Source organism: Acyrthosiphon pisum, chromosome A2 (assembly GCF_005508785.2).
Source record: "Acyrthosiphon pisum isolate AL4f chromosome A2, pea_aphid_22Mar2018_4r6ur, whole genome shotgun sequence".
In the NCBI taxonomy this organism is placed as follows: Eukaryota; Metazoa; Arthropoda; class Insecta; order Hemiptera; family Aphididae; genus Acyrthosiphon; species Acyrthosiphon pisum.
Genome location: NC_042495.1, coordinates 62,307,616 through 62,321,802, shown reverse-complemented (window position 1 = coordinate 62,321,802; position 14,187 = coordinate 62,307,616).

Here is a 14,187-nt window from a genome sequence, read left to right as displayed (position 1 = left end):
GTGAATCAAACAAGACCCCAAACAACAAAATCTGTTCTCCAGTTTTGGAAATCTACCTCGCTAAATGAAAATCTAGTGAAAAATAATTCTTTTTTATCTGTGAAAAATTAAATAATTTAAAAAAAAAAATTTTACTCCACATTTAATATCTAGTTGATAATCCCTTTTAAATGAGTTATCAACCAATTTTCTAGCTACCTATCATAGTTTAGGAGAAAAGTTAAAAATAGAAATTTTGGGACTGTTCACTCCGACGTTTTTATGGATTCAAGTGGTTATACCGCTTGGGTTAGATATCAAATCTCTCTCATTAATATTTTATATTAAAGCTTGCTAAATTGCCCACCTACTCATCATTACCGAGTTACATTTTTATTATTTTATTATTTAACACAAATTCTTGAAGTTTTCAAAATTCAGACTTTTTCATTTCAATTACCATATTTACTTGATTAAAAATCAAGAAAGTAAAAATAAAACCTACCTATAATATTATTATTATGCTACTCATCTACTGGGCACTCGGCATCAGGCACTGTCTCATTTAACCATTTAGGGTACAATGTTACATTACTACACAAAGCTTGTCAAGTTAGTCATTTTTTTCAACTAGTTGAAGTTGAGTTACTTTAATAAAAAAACTAACTAAGTTTGAATATAAGTTAGTTTCTGAAACTGTCCGAATTTCTAACTTAGTTAGCTAGAAGTTAGTTTGGTGAAAATAGTAACATAAGTTAGAGTAGACGTTAGAAGTTAGTTTTTTTATAGATTAAAAAACCTTTTTGTTGAAATGTAAATAATAAGTTATCTAACTTAAATTATTGATTAAAACTGAAAAATTGAATTAAACACCTAGTAATTTGATCAAAGTGTTCGAAGTAGGTAAGTAATAATTTCAATTAATTGGTATATCACTTATCAGTTATTAGAACATGAAAGGTGAAACAAAATAAAAAAATATATAACAGTACTGTCATACGTATGACAACTTAAAATATTAATTAAAATTAAAATATTCATTTTGGAATGAAAAAAAAAATACTGATAATAACCAGTTAGTTTTTTTCCTAACGAGTAGATTAGACTATTTTACACATTAAATTCAACTAGTTAAGTTACAAAGTTAATATATATCAAAACTAACAAGTCAAGTTAGAAAGTAACTTTTTACAACCTCTAACCTCCCCCCCTGGTTGCGCCGCTGATTCATTGAAACAATTAAGTATTTTTTTTACATTTTAAATTATTAAAAATAATAAACAAATTACTAATAATCAATAGATATACAATAAATACGACTGACGTATATCACGTAACAACGCAAGACAATAACGTCAATAGTAAAAATACGACGATATTAGGATAATAACGGCAAATAGATTTTGTTGTCGGCAAAGTCGTCGTTTTCAGGGAAAATTCATTATACTTTATAACCCACCAAAATATCCAATTAAAATCCAAATCTAATTTGTTTTTCAAAAGTATGATAAAAAGGTATACAATTAATATTTTGTTTGCCTGAATTCGGTGGGCCCCATTTGTCCTTGCATATATATGGCCCTGTTTACATATAATGTTTTAAGTATTGCAGAAGAAAAGTTTTTGATACACAAACAGTATGATAAAAACGTATTATTAAAAAATCAAATTTATCTCTACACTTTATTTTTAAAATTATTACACATACTTTTAATGAATTCATAGTGAAAAAGTCCATTTTTATTGTGAGGTAAATTTGATTCTTTAATTATATGTTAATATGAATATTGTGGAGTAAATTTTTTTTTTTTTTTGTCAAATTTGTTTTATTTGTACAATCTGTATAAAAAATAGTTACAATAAGCACAACGGAGGGATAATACAATTATAGGTCATTGGTCATGGTTGGCTTGATGAAGAAGCTATTCACTAATAGCACTTCATGAAGTAAATTTGATTTTTTTAATAATATGTTTTTATAAATATTATGTGGACTAAATTTTAAATTTGTTAAATTAATTTCTTTTGTGAAAAAAAAAAAAATTTGGAAATTAAAGAGTATCGCCTCCACATGGTGTTTTTTGGATAACACTAAATGATACTCAAATATTAAAATATTATTATCATTGTCAACTTAATTTTAAATTGGTTAAACTATTCTGGGTGAAACGGGAATCATATAGAAACAAAATTTGGGCGAAACGGGTCCCGCCCAATATAAAATATCCTTGGTGAACCGTCTCCGCTTAGAATCGCTTTTCGACATGATTTAAACAGCATGGGGTGTACCTAATACTGTTCATGTTCATTTTTTTGGCATGGACCTCCGTGACTTTTTGATCATAAACTATAATATTTAATATTGTTATCAAGCAAAAAATATATGATAACATTATATTAGCTGCTAAAATTCCAGACTTGCCTTGTTTTTGACGATAAACTATTAAATGAGGTAAGTCCATTTGCACGCTATCTCCGTAAACAACGATTGGGCATACCTTGTTTTTGAACAGTATTAACTGTGATGATAATATGGCGCATTCGAAACAATCAAAAAATGATTTTCGAGAAAATTAAACTTGCCTGGTTGTTGCAGTAAGCCCTTCAATAATGAGTGTAAAACAACGAAGACTGAAGACGTTTGAAAATAAAATCTGGAGAAGGATATGTGGTCCGATCAGAGAATTAGAGAGATATAGTAAAGGGTCGAGACAAGTGGAGTGATTTGCTGATGGCGGCGAAACAAAAGAGGTCTTGAAGAGTTGTGAAGACCGGAAGAAGAAGAAGAAAATATGAGCAATATAAAATTGGTCTTTTAAATACCGATGACTCATTGACTCAGCTGCATAATTTTTAGTTTGTATGGTATCCTTATCCAGAATTTCAGCCCAAATTTCTGAAGGATATGTGTTAAAAACAAATAACAATGTATATATCTAAAATGTAACCATACTGGTCATTTCTCTTAAATATCTGTATATGCATAAAATTCCTTTATTTGTAATTGTTCTTGGAAAATTAAATTTCACCATTCCAGTACCTATAGCGTACATGCAATTCGAATGCGTACTTAGTACTTACATAGGTACCTAAAATATAATGTTATAGACACTTATAGTTATAAGATAGAACACAACAAATATGACGTTCTATTGACTATCATAATCAGATAATGAATTTGTAAGATAGCTAGGTACCTCCCTAGGATTTTCGCGCTTATGTTTTTGATTACCTACCAGGTATATTTGACATATTTTGTAGATGCAAGTTATTTAATAAAAGGGAGCATTATAAATTATAATTTATAATAATCAAATAAAATGTAAAAATACTAGGTAATAGTTTAATAAAGGTTAATATTTGAGAACAGTATTTATACATTTCTATTTTTAAAACTATTAGTTCATTATATTTTCTTCTATAGTAATTGTTAGAATTATTCTAAAAACTTGTTTTTTAATTTACATATTTGAATATGAATATTCTATATTCCTATTATAAGAATAATTGTCCATAATAATGGTATGCAGAGTTGATAAAGTTGATAGTTTTTTTTGATTGATAATTACGTATACATATAGTCATATAGACTCAGTATAGAAGTACTAAAATAATATTAAAATAAACTAAATTAATCAAATATAGCTATCATTAATCATGTTTAATAAAATAAATAATTCTAAAATCACCGTATATATTTTACTAACTATGATAACGTGTAATAAGTCATAAGTGTATTAATTATTTTTTTTATTAAAATCAAAATATGATCCCAATAAGTAATATTAGTAAAAACTATAAGCCCGTTAAATATTGGTTGATAAAAACTTAATGTGAGATTGTATAATATATTATATAGATACATACAGCATAGTGAAAATAGGATACTTTGTAAGTTTTTATCTATGTAATTTTAAATGGATAATATTTTTAACCTTTCACATTTTAAATTAAAAATTACACCTCTAGGCTCTAATTATTGTTAATGATAAATGAATATGATAGATAAATGTAATAAATTGGTGTATATAAATATGATTAAATAATATCGATTAGGTAGGTATGTGCGTAGTATCTTAAATTATACTTAGTTAAATGTTATTCACGTTGTATTTTGGCAATACAAATAAAATATATTATAATATTATGAGCGGACCTATTGATATTACAATAATAAGTGTTTTTTTAGTAAAAAAACAGTCGGATCAACAACTTCAATGAAGGTTTTTAGTAGAAAATTGTAACTAGTTAGTTCTTTTAAGAGGTAAAATAAAGAATCTCTGTGCTTTTTAAAATAATTAGGAAAAACAAAAGTAAAATATAATTATCTATGAATATTTTAGTACTATTTTTAAAATAATAAATTGTTTGATATTCTTTCTAAAAATGTAGATTTTTTTTGGTTTTTTTTTGTAATTTTCTATAAAGTGTTCCAAAAGCTTAAAAATATAATACAAGGTTCTAGTATAAATTATTAATACTGAAATAAGAAAAAAATAATTAGACCGTAGAATTGGAAATAATTTTTTACGAGTCTGCATTTTAAATTTTGAGAAAATTGGATAGGGGAACACGGGGTAAAACCGATACTGGGGCAAAACCGATATTGCTCATTTCGCATTATTCTATGGATGAAAATTATAAGTTTTAAATTTATTTCATTCCTTATCATGAAACATGTTGTTATCACTGTTAACATCAACTGCAACGTTTTTGTTTGAATTGTTATTCGATTACGAACATTTTAAAGTTAATTATTATTATATAATTTCATATTTTGAATTTAAGATTTAATAATGATAGAACTAAACTACAATTACCATATTTGTCTAGTATGAATCTACAACTTGTAAAGACTGTTTTGCAATCACCAACTCATTTTATCTAATAATATTGTGTTAGTTATCAACAATTTCGTAAAAAATATACTTCGGGGCAAAACCGATGGGGCAAAACCGATCAGTTTTTATAATGCTTGATAATTGCTATTTATTTATTATATGTTAGGATTAGGTATACCAAACTAATAATCAATTATTTTATTTTATTAAGAACAAATTGTGTTGTTAAAATTAGTTTTTATTTAATTTAATTAATTTATAAATGTCTTATAATACATAGGTAATTTATGAAACCATTACTACTATAGTTACAATACTTAAATACAATGGTTATTTGTATTTGGTTTAATAAGTTCCTTCGAAAAAAAGGTTAATATTATATTTTTCTTCATCATTATTTTAGTATATGTTATACCATGCATCGGTATTGCCCCATTACAAATCGATTTTGCCCCAGTATCGGGGCAAAAATAGTTAATGGCTTGCTAAAAAATAAATATGAATGATATTCCACTGTATTGTAATTCAATATTGTAAACAAGAATTTACTTAATACAACTGTGTAAACAGATCACGTTTATTTTAAGATCCTGAATTATTATGAAAATATTCATTTTTTCAGTCGGTTCCCCTATTTACCTATACGTAAAATATTTCTCGATGTTCTTAAACGCCGATTGACCTTACTTACCTTACTATACGCTTAGAATCGTTTTTTTTATATATAATTATTTATCATTGAATTAAAATTTATAATATACCTGCATTTTAGTAATTTACTCAATGTCGAGGTATACTTGAAACCTATTTAATAACGGAGAGCTACAGCCCCTTTTAAGTTTTACTTTTATTTCTAAGAAAATATGGTAAAATTATTTTATTAATTTGTATATAATATTATACTGTTTAACAGATTCTATTGAAATGTAACATAATATATTATATATTTAGAGTTTACCTGCAATATCTATAGAGTGTCTATCGACAGCACAATCAAAAAGTTAGTATAGCGTAATGAGCTCAATGACAAATAAATAGTAATGAAATATGTTACTGTTGCAATTCTTACAAACAAATCTATGTCATAAACATTTTAATTACTACGAAATAAATTTTTAAAAATATTGGGCAAGTCAATCTGCTGTATAGTAGAATTTGAGAGTAACTCGCGTCAATTTGTAGGTCAATTATGTAATAGATGTATTAAATTTGAATTAAATGATAGACTATTGCATACTAAAAACTATTCTGAGCGGAGACTGCAGTACAGCCTCTATTTTTGAGGATATATAATGATTTTTTTTATTGCATACTAGCTATACAGTATAGGTTAAACTAATTTTTGCCAATATCAACACAAGAACGCGTATTAATTTTATGAATTTAAGTTATAAATCAATACCAGCCTCGTACCGTAGAATGGTATAAATACGTTTGTCGAATAAATAGTTTAAAAATAATCAAAATATTTTGAAAATGGAAATAAAATATATATAAAAAATAATTATAGGTAGGTACGCATAGAATGGTGAAAAGTATCAAAGCCTATTAAGTAATAATTGACATTTTTTAATTATTATAATTCATAACAAGATAACTAAAATTATTCTTATTTTCCGTTTAAAGGTTTAATATTCAATTTCTTCAAAATTGTACTTAAAATGTCTATACAAATCGTATGCATATGTATTTTTGAGATTTTTTGGTTGCCATAAGAATACTACTTATGAAGAAGCTTGTCTCTAATATATTTTAGTTATTAAAATTTGAAACTTCAAACGATTAAAAAATTGTGCCTAATTATTTCCAATATTTTTATATTGCTATAAAAACAACTTATATGGAGTCTTGTACTCAATTTTAAAGCTTTGTGACTGACCTAAAATTTTTCATAAAAACTGAAAATTCAACAATTATAAATAAATTTTATATAATTAAAATGTCACGGTGTACCGATGGGTAATGACAGTTTATGTAGGTAGTGGAATGTTTCTAGTTTTTAAAGTTAATTTATTTGAAAAATAACAAATTAACAAAAATGTTGAGGATAAATCTTTATTAGATGTTAAAGTTGCTATCCAATGTCGTTAACATTTGAACTACAATCGCTCATAAAATATATTTGTGGCTTCAAACTTTTTTTTAAATATAAATAAAAATAAATCATGAGGAATCTTCAGAGCTAACATACAAAAGTTTTATCATTCATAAATAAAAAATATGTACAAAATTATAGTAGGTATAAATGTATAATGTATATCTATACTAAATGCTAATATGAATATTCTTTAAAGATGTATTATTTTGAAAACTGATTTTGCATAGACATTTTTTCGCGATTGTTTTAAAGACTACTAAGAATTTTTTGCATTTGGTCCTTAAAGTAACAACTAGATCAGTTTTTATTATTGCCAACTCTCAATGTTGAAACCTAAAGCAGTGATGACAGACATATAGGCGTAATTTGGAGGGGGGGGGGGCTTGAGTATGCTTAGCATCCCTAATTTCGTTCATGTCAATTTACATTTTAACAGTCATTATATGTGGGAATCCATAACTAAATATGAAAATAAAAACAAAGGGGTTTCAGCACCCCCAGTTTTTTAATTGAAATTGCGCCCTTGACAGAAACAAAAAAAAATACAAAATAACACACATTATTATAAAACATTTATTGCTATATTTTTCAAATTAACTCTGCTCATAATCTCAATAAGACTTTTCCGTAAAAAATAAATCATCATTGGCCATGAATGTTCTGAATCATTTGTTGTCAACATCACTTATTCAGTATTCTAGACTATAGTAAGAGTTAGTGGATATCTTTAGATTCGTATATCCTTAGATGTAATTTGTATTTTAGTTAAACATTTTTTTTTGATTAAAACCTAAATAAATTATAAGATAAACATAAAAATTACCAACTATACATGCATAGGTGCAACTAGGGACGTTATTCTGGCGGGGAAAGGGCTAAAATTGTATTAGCAGCACAAACCCTGGTAATTAATATTTGAAACTAAAATATAATTAAATAATGGGGGCTACGGACAAAACAAGGGGGGCTAAGCTCTCTCCCACAAGTCTCCCCTAATTTCACCTAAGACTACGGTCTACATTACATGACTCAATTAAACAAATATTTAATATTTGTATACTTGGTAACTAGGTACTAACTAGTAGATATAATAATATATGAGTTTATTTTTAAATGTTGCTAACTTTTTTAAGTAGGTATTTAACTCAGTACATAAAATTTGATATTAATATATTAAATATGCATATAATTTAATCTTATTTAGGTAAATGATCTATTATGTCTTGAAACAGTAGTAAGTTCAATAAAATTATAATACTGATTGACGATTGTTCATTCCTTTTATGTTAATATCCAACGTTACATCATCATTACTTCCAAGAAAATTTGACGTTTAAAAACTACTTTCTAGTCTATTTGTAATGTTTATTTCTACTATTATTCATTTGGCATAGCCGTATAGGTATTAGCAAGGCCGTATCCAGAAATTTTTTCGGGGGAGGGGGGGGGGGCTAGACCCCCTGGACTCCCATCAGATACGAATATTAGCGTGTGTTTCCGAGAATCGTTGCCGGATGCAATTCTCGCACGCGCACACACGACACATTTGTCAATACTGCGAAATAATGAAATATATTCCTGTTTGCATAACTATAAAAACTACTAAAAGTGGTAGTAAATTAAACATACTTCCTGAAGTTCGATTGTAATTTTAAAAAAAAACACCTAGTTGAATTTATAAGCTTCTAGTCTAGACTATGATCTTTAGGTTAAGGAATCATTTTTTTGATTTAAAATCTGATGTGCCCAAAATAAATATAAATGTAATGCATGGGATTTTTAAGAAAAAATCTTAATTCTAAGTTTTTTTAAAATTGAAAATCAACTTTCTAAAAAGCTTAGATGTTTTGTCAAAGAGTTCATACCTACATGATACATAACGTATAAAAAATAAAAATAGGACATTTCGAATTTTCGAATTATGTGTAATTTACCACCGCTTACAGGTCTAAAGGTATGAAAAATACGTGATCCCTTGAAGAATATTTATATATTTATTAATTTTATAATTAATTGCGTTATTACTATCAATTATACATTTGTATGGGGGGTATCTGTCATACAAATATACCATGAAAAAAAATAAAAAAATTACTAAATCAAAGTTTTCTAGTAGGTTTTTAGTTTGGTTAGTTCTATAAAAAATATTAGTTATCATATATTTTAATATGACCTTAGAGATACATTAGGTATAAACTATAAAGAAAATATTTTACATGCCTATCTGGCTAATGGTATCTATAATTACTTACTATAGTAAGTACTAAGTAGTAACTATATAATTCATAGTCTATTTTTGTAAATCACATATACCTTGATACAACAGATATAAATTGTACCTAAATAATGTTTTTATTTAAAAAATTAACATGCTTGAATGTTTTATGCTCTTAGTAGGCAGTTAATTTAATATTATGTTTTAATTAATATGTAATTAGGTTATTTTATTTATTTATCATATGGCTATTAAGTATTACAAACATTAATCACACAACACCAATACTTATGGTACCTATGACCTTTAATAATTCTACAGTATGATTACCTGCTGATGATTTTGTTCTATATTTCATAGGTAATTCGTAAATAACATTTATAACAATTAATAAATAAAATAAAATTAATATGTATACGTCTGCAATGAATTCATTGTTAAATTGATAGTTTTTATTCTAAAAATAAATAGGTGATAAAATGTGATTTTAACATTTAATTATTTGACAATCAACATCTGCATTATATTCAGTAACGTGTATAGCATTAAGCAATTAGATATTTTAATTAATTTTGATGATTTACGATCACAGATATATAAAAATAAAAGTTAGATAATTCTATTTTCTTTTGACGTGATTTATCAATTTGTTTAGGTATATATAACGTACGGATGTATCAATAATAGAAGTAATACACTGATTCCGTGTTGCATAAAAAATTGATTAATTTAATGGACCAATCATGGGCTACTAAAATTTGTTTAAGGGGCCATTAGCTCATCACAATTAATTCATTAAATGTTTAGTTATTGTTTGTGTGACTCGGCATTAGTAGTTGGTAATTTAAATAATATTTAGGTACAAATAAATTTTCTTATGGCTTTCACACTTCATACAAATTATTTGCATATTATAGTGTAAAAATACACATAATATATATATATAAAAATATTTTCAATTTTCAATTTTTTAAAAAGAGCGATTTATTAGAAGCGCAACGAATTGGAAATTGTGGTTTCCACGTGTATAAGCACGTGATTTATCAAGGATAACAATTTGCAAATTGCTGCAAATTGCAAATAACACGATTGTCGGAGAGACAGCAGGCAATATTGCCCAGGGTATTGCTATATTTTATTTGCGTACGTGATTGGCGACATGTGTGCGAATTCGATTATATTTTTTCTCCTACGTCACGTCCGCTGGTATGGAGTACAGACCAGTGGCCAAACGTATAGCCGGCACCCGGCACAGACCGTGTCCCGACGACGTCATCAAAGATTTCGCAGACCCGCGCATACCATATTACTATCACAGCCACGAGTCGTCATAATAATAATTAATTACAACTAGGCACTAGCAATCGTTGCCTCTGAATTATATGTATCGTGTCTGTACTCCCAAACGGTTATTATATATGTTGCTATAACCTATATATATAATAGTTATTATTACACTTTTGACGGTTTACCGTTAGCTATATAGGTACACAAATATATTATAATATATGTATAAATGTATGGGGACCTACCTAACTCAGAAGTCTGCGGTATTTCATATTATATTTTATTTTATTTTGGATCACTTATGCAGACTCACCTATATTTGAACGACATAAAGATATTGTAAATCTATATAAACACAATTCTTTATTTAATGTCGATTGTTTTTTTTCTTACTACATAATATTACAAGTGTTGATAACGGTCTTATATAGGTGAATAGGTTTGTAAATAGTAAATGCGATATCACTACATCGGGATATAATATAATACTTACTTTAGTGTGAATAAATTAGTTGCGCTTTTTGGAATTTATCGTGAACCGATTGGTAAGGATAAACTAATTTTAAGGTGTTTAAAGAAATATATAGTTATTAGTTTTGTTTTTTGTTGGTAAAAATAGTGTCATGTAACATCAACTATACCAGCGAATAAACTATATAACTATGTAGGTACTTATTAATTTTATATTTACAAATAACGTATTATTTTCAAATATTTACGTGTCATTTTTTTTCATTACGTTTACGATTAATTTTATTTAATTACATTTTTACATTTTTTTTTATTGGCAATAAATGTCGATAAATTAAATTTTATATTACACTTATAAATATATTATTATATTATGACGTGATTATATAATTTGTTTCATACATTATTAAGTATTTTTTTCTTCTAATTTTGGATCATAATTTTGTAATTAATCTGAATTATATCATAAAATAGTAGCGTTGACAAAATATGTAGAACAATTTTTTGATAAAACGATATAATATGGATTAAGTTTAATATTATCAAAGAGTAAAGACCTGCGTTCCACGTATATCTATGTATAAATGAAAGATAAGATTGTTCCAATAAAAGTAAAAAACCTATCAAAAAATTACCACTTCAAATTACCAACTATATTCGATTTCTGCTCAATAGATAGGGCCAACAAATATATTTGGTATACCTAACACCCACACAATAATATTAATAATTAAAAAATATTTAGTTTATAGGTAATTTGATTGTTAAAATCAGCTGTGCAATACTAATAATTATTTAAACATAATATTGACATATTATGAGTTTATGCGAGATGTAGGTATCCACATTGTTGATTATACACTACTACACCAATATACACAAATAAAATCAATTTGTAAGAGCAGAATAATTTATATTATAAATATGATACTTATAAGTTATACCTTTTCATTTTTCAAATATCGTAGTAGTATAATATATTCATTATATTTGTTTATCAATGCAGATATTCTGGCCATGGGTTACATATAAAAGTTCATTAGAGTTTAAAATAAAAACTAAAATTTTAGTACCTAAAATGTTTAAGCATCCATAAACTATATAAGTAGTTGAAAATTTGAAGAAGTATTACATTTTAATGATCTGTTAAATTTAACAAATTGTTTTGCAATTCGTCATCAATCATAATACTTTTTTGTAGTTGTTGCAAATAAATAGGTACATGTTTTTTCAGTGGATATTAGGTAGGTAGCCACATATATGATATACCTGCAGTATACGTACAAACTACAAGTGTACAACGCATGTAAATAATATTATTATATACATTTACATTCTATACACAATTTTGTTAAGGATTAAAGGATTTCACTAAGGTACCTATTTAAAAAAATGTTTCAAGTGCTAACTTAAGTGTTAAGATATTCACTTTCATTTTATCTATAGCAAATTATTGAACCACAGGGCTATAATAATACATCCTCTTGATTTTTTACTATACATATTTTATTATCCAAAATATTCATAGAAGATTTATTTTCGTAACTTACAGTTTTTACATGTATCTATTACTTAGTATAGCTGTCCTATTTATCCAACCATTGTAAACTGATAAAATGTTCAAAGGTTCTCACACCCAAATTTATTATAATATATAAAGCAATTTTTCTTGCAATAATTTCAATTTTGCTTTTTTAGCTTTTGTATTTGTGTACATATTTACGTATAATCAAACTTTCAAGTAAGAATATTATCTGTGTTCTTTCGTTGGTTGTTTACATCATTTATTTTTTTTAGTAAGTTCTAAGCATTCTTAAATTGTATTATGTTACATACTCAAAAATTTGGATTCAAAATTAAAATATAGTAAAATACCAACGGGCAACGATGGTAGTAGACACACAGATTATAAGTTCTTACCTTTATGTTTGATAATAATATAGGTCAATCACCCAAATATAAAATAAAATACAAAATTGGAACTGTTGAACGCAAATTTGCTAATTACTATGTTGTACAAGTTTGTAAGACAGAGACAACTGTTGTGGAGATCTTCTTAAAAACTTTGAAAAAAAATGTAAGCTTTTAAATAAATCGTAAATATACCTATAGTATATTATTTATTTTGCAATCGTTTTATTTGATCTTAATAAACACAATATGTTTATGGTTTATCTTCTTCTTTATATTTGTTATTATTATTTATATAATTAATTTACCTATATAAATATTTGTTTTGATTTTTGAGTAAATAAAATGGTGAATTACAATATGATGAACCTCTAAAGTTGTAATTCTTTCATTCTTATAGATTCTTAGCATTCTAATTGAATAATATTATGACTTGCGTATGCAATACGATACCGATCACCATTGTCCAATAACGCCAAGTTAACTCGTTATTAATTTTATCGGAATAAACAATTAATACCCATCTACCTACAACCTACCTATCAAAGAAGTTTATATTTTTTAAATAAAAAGTACCTACTAACCTACTATAGATTTACATGGATGAAAAAATTATAAATTTTCCGGATAAAAAAATACCCATACGGCTATACACAAAAATGAAAAAATACACATTACGCATTAATAACAGTACACATATCGTGGCAAAAATTTTCCAATAAGTACTTATAGGTAGGTAAGCGCTTATTAAAATAGGTGACTAAACTATATAGCTTAAAATGTATTCAACTATTCTTATAGGTACAACTGGTACGAGTATACGACAATAACGAACACTTTCGAGTTTTAGTTTTGTCATAACCGGGCGTCAGTGTTATTCTCGGTCCGACGATTGCTAAAATAGCGACAACAACAATGAAAAGTATCGTGTACGAGGTCCAAACGAAACGGACAGTGCTATATTATATTATAACAAATAACAACACGCCATTCCGGCACAACAACGCGTAACTAAACGTTGACCGCGCGCGCGTGCCGTTCCGCCGGGATAACAACCATAATAATATAACATTATTGTCTATTATCTAGGTGGTTAGGTATACGCTAATACGCAATGACTTATGACCAGAGTATGGATTTTTTTACCTCCTCAAAACGAATCTTTATCGGCTGCAGCTAGCAGCTGCATCATAGGCGCAAATAGCGTTTGAGATTTGTGGGGGCTAATAGGGCTAATAGGGCCTTATTTTGATAATATTGAATAAGCTTAAAACAAAATGTAGGAAATGTTTGGAGGGGCTATGGACATTTTTTGGGGGGGGCTTAGCCCCTAAAGCCCCCCCCTATTTGCGCCTATGATGCTGCATACATGTGTATTATGTGCG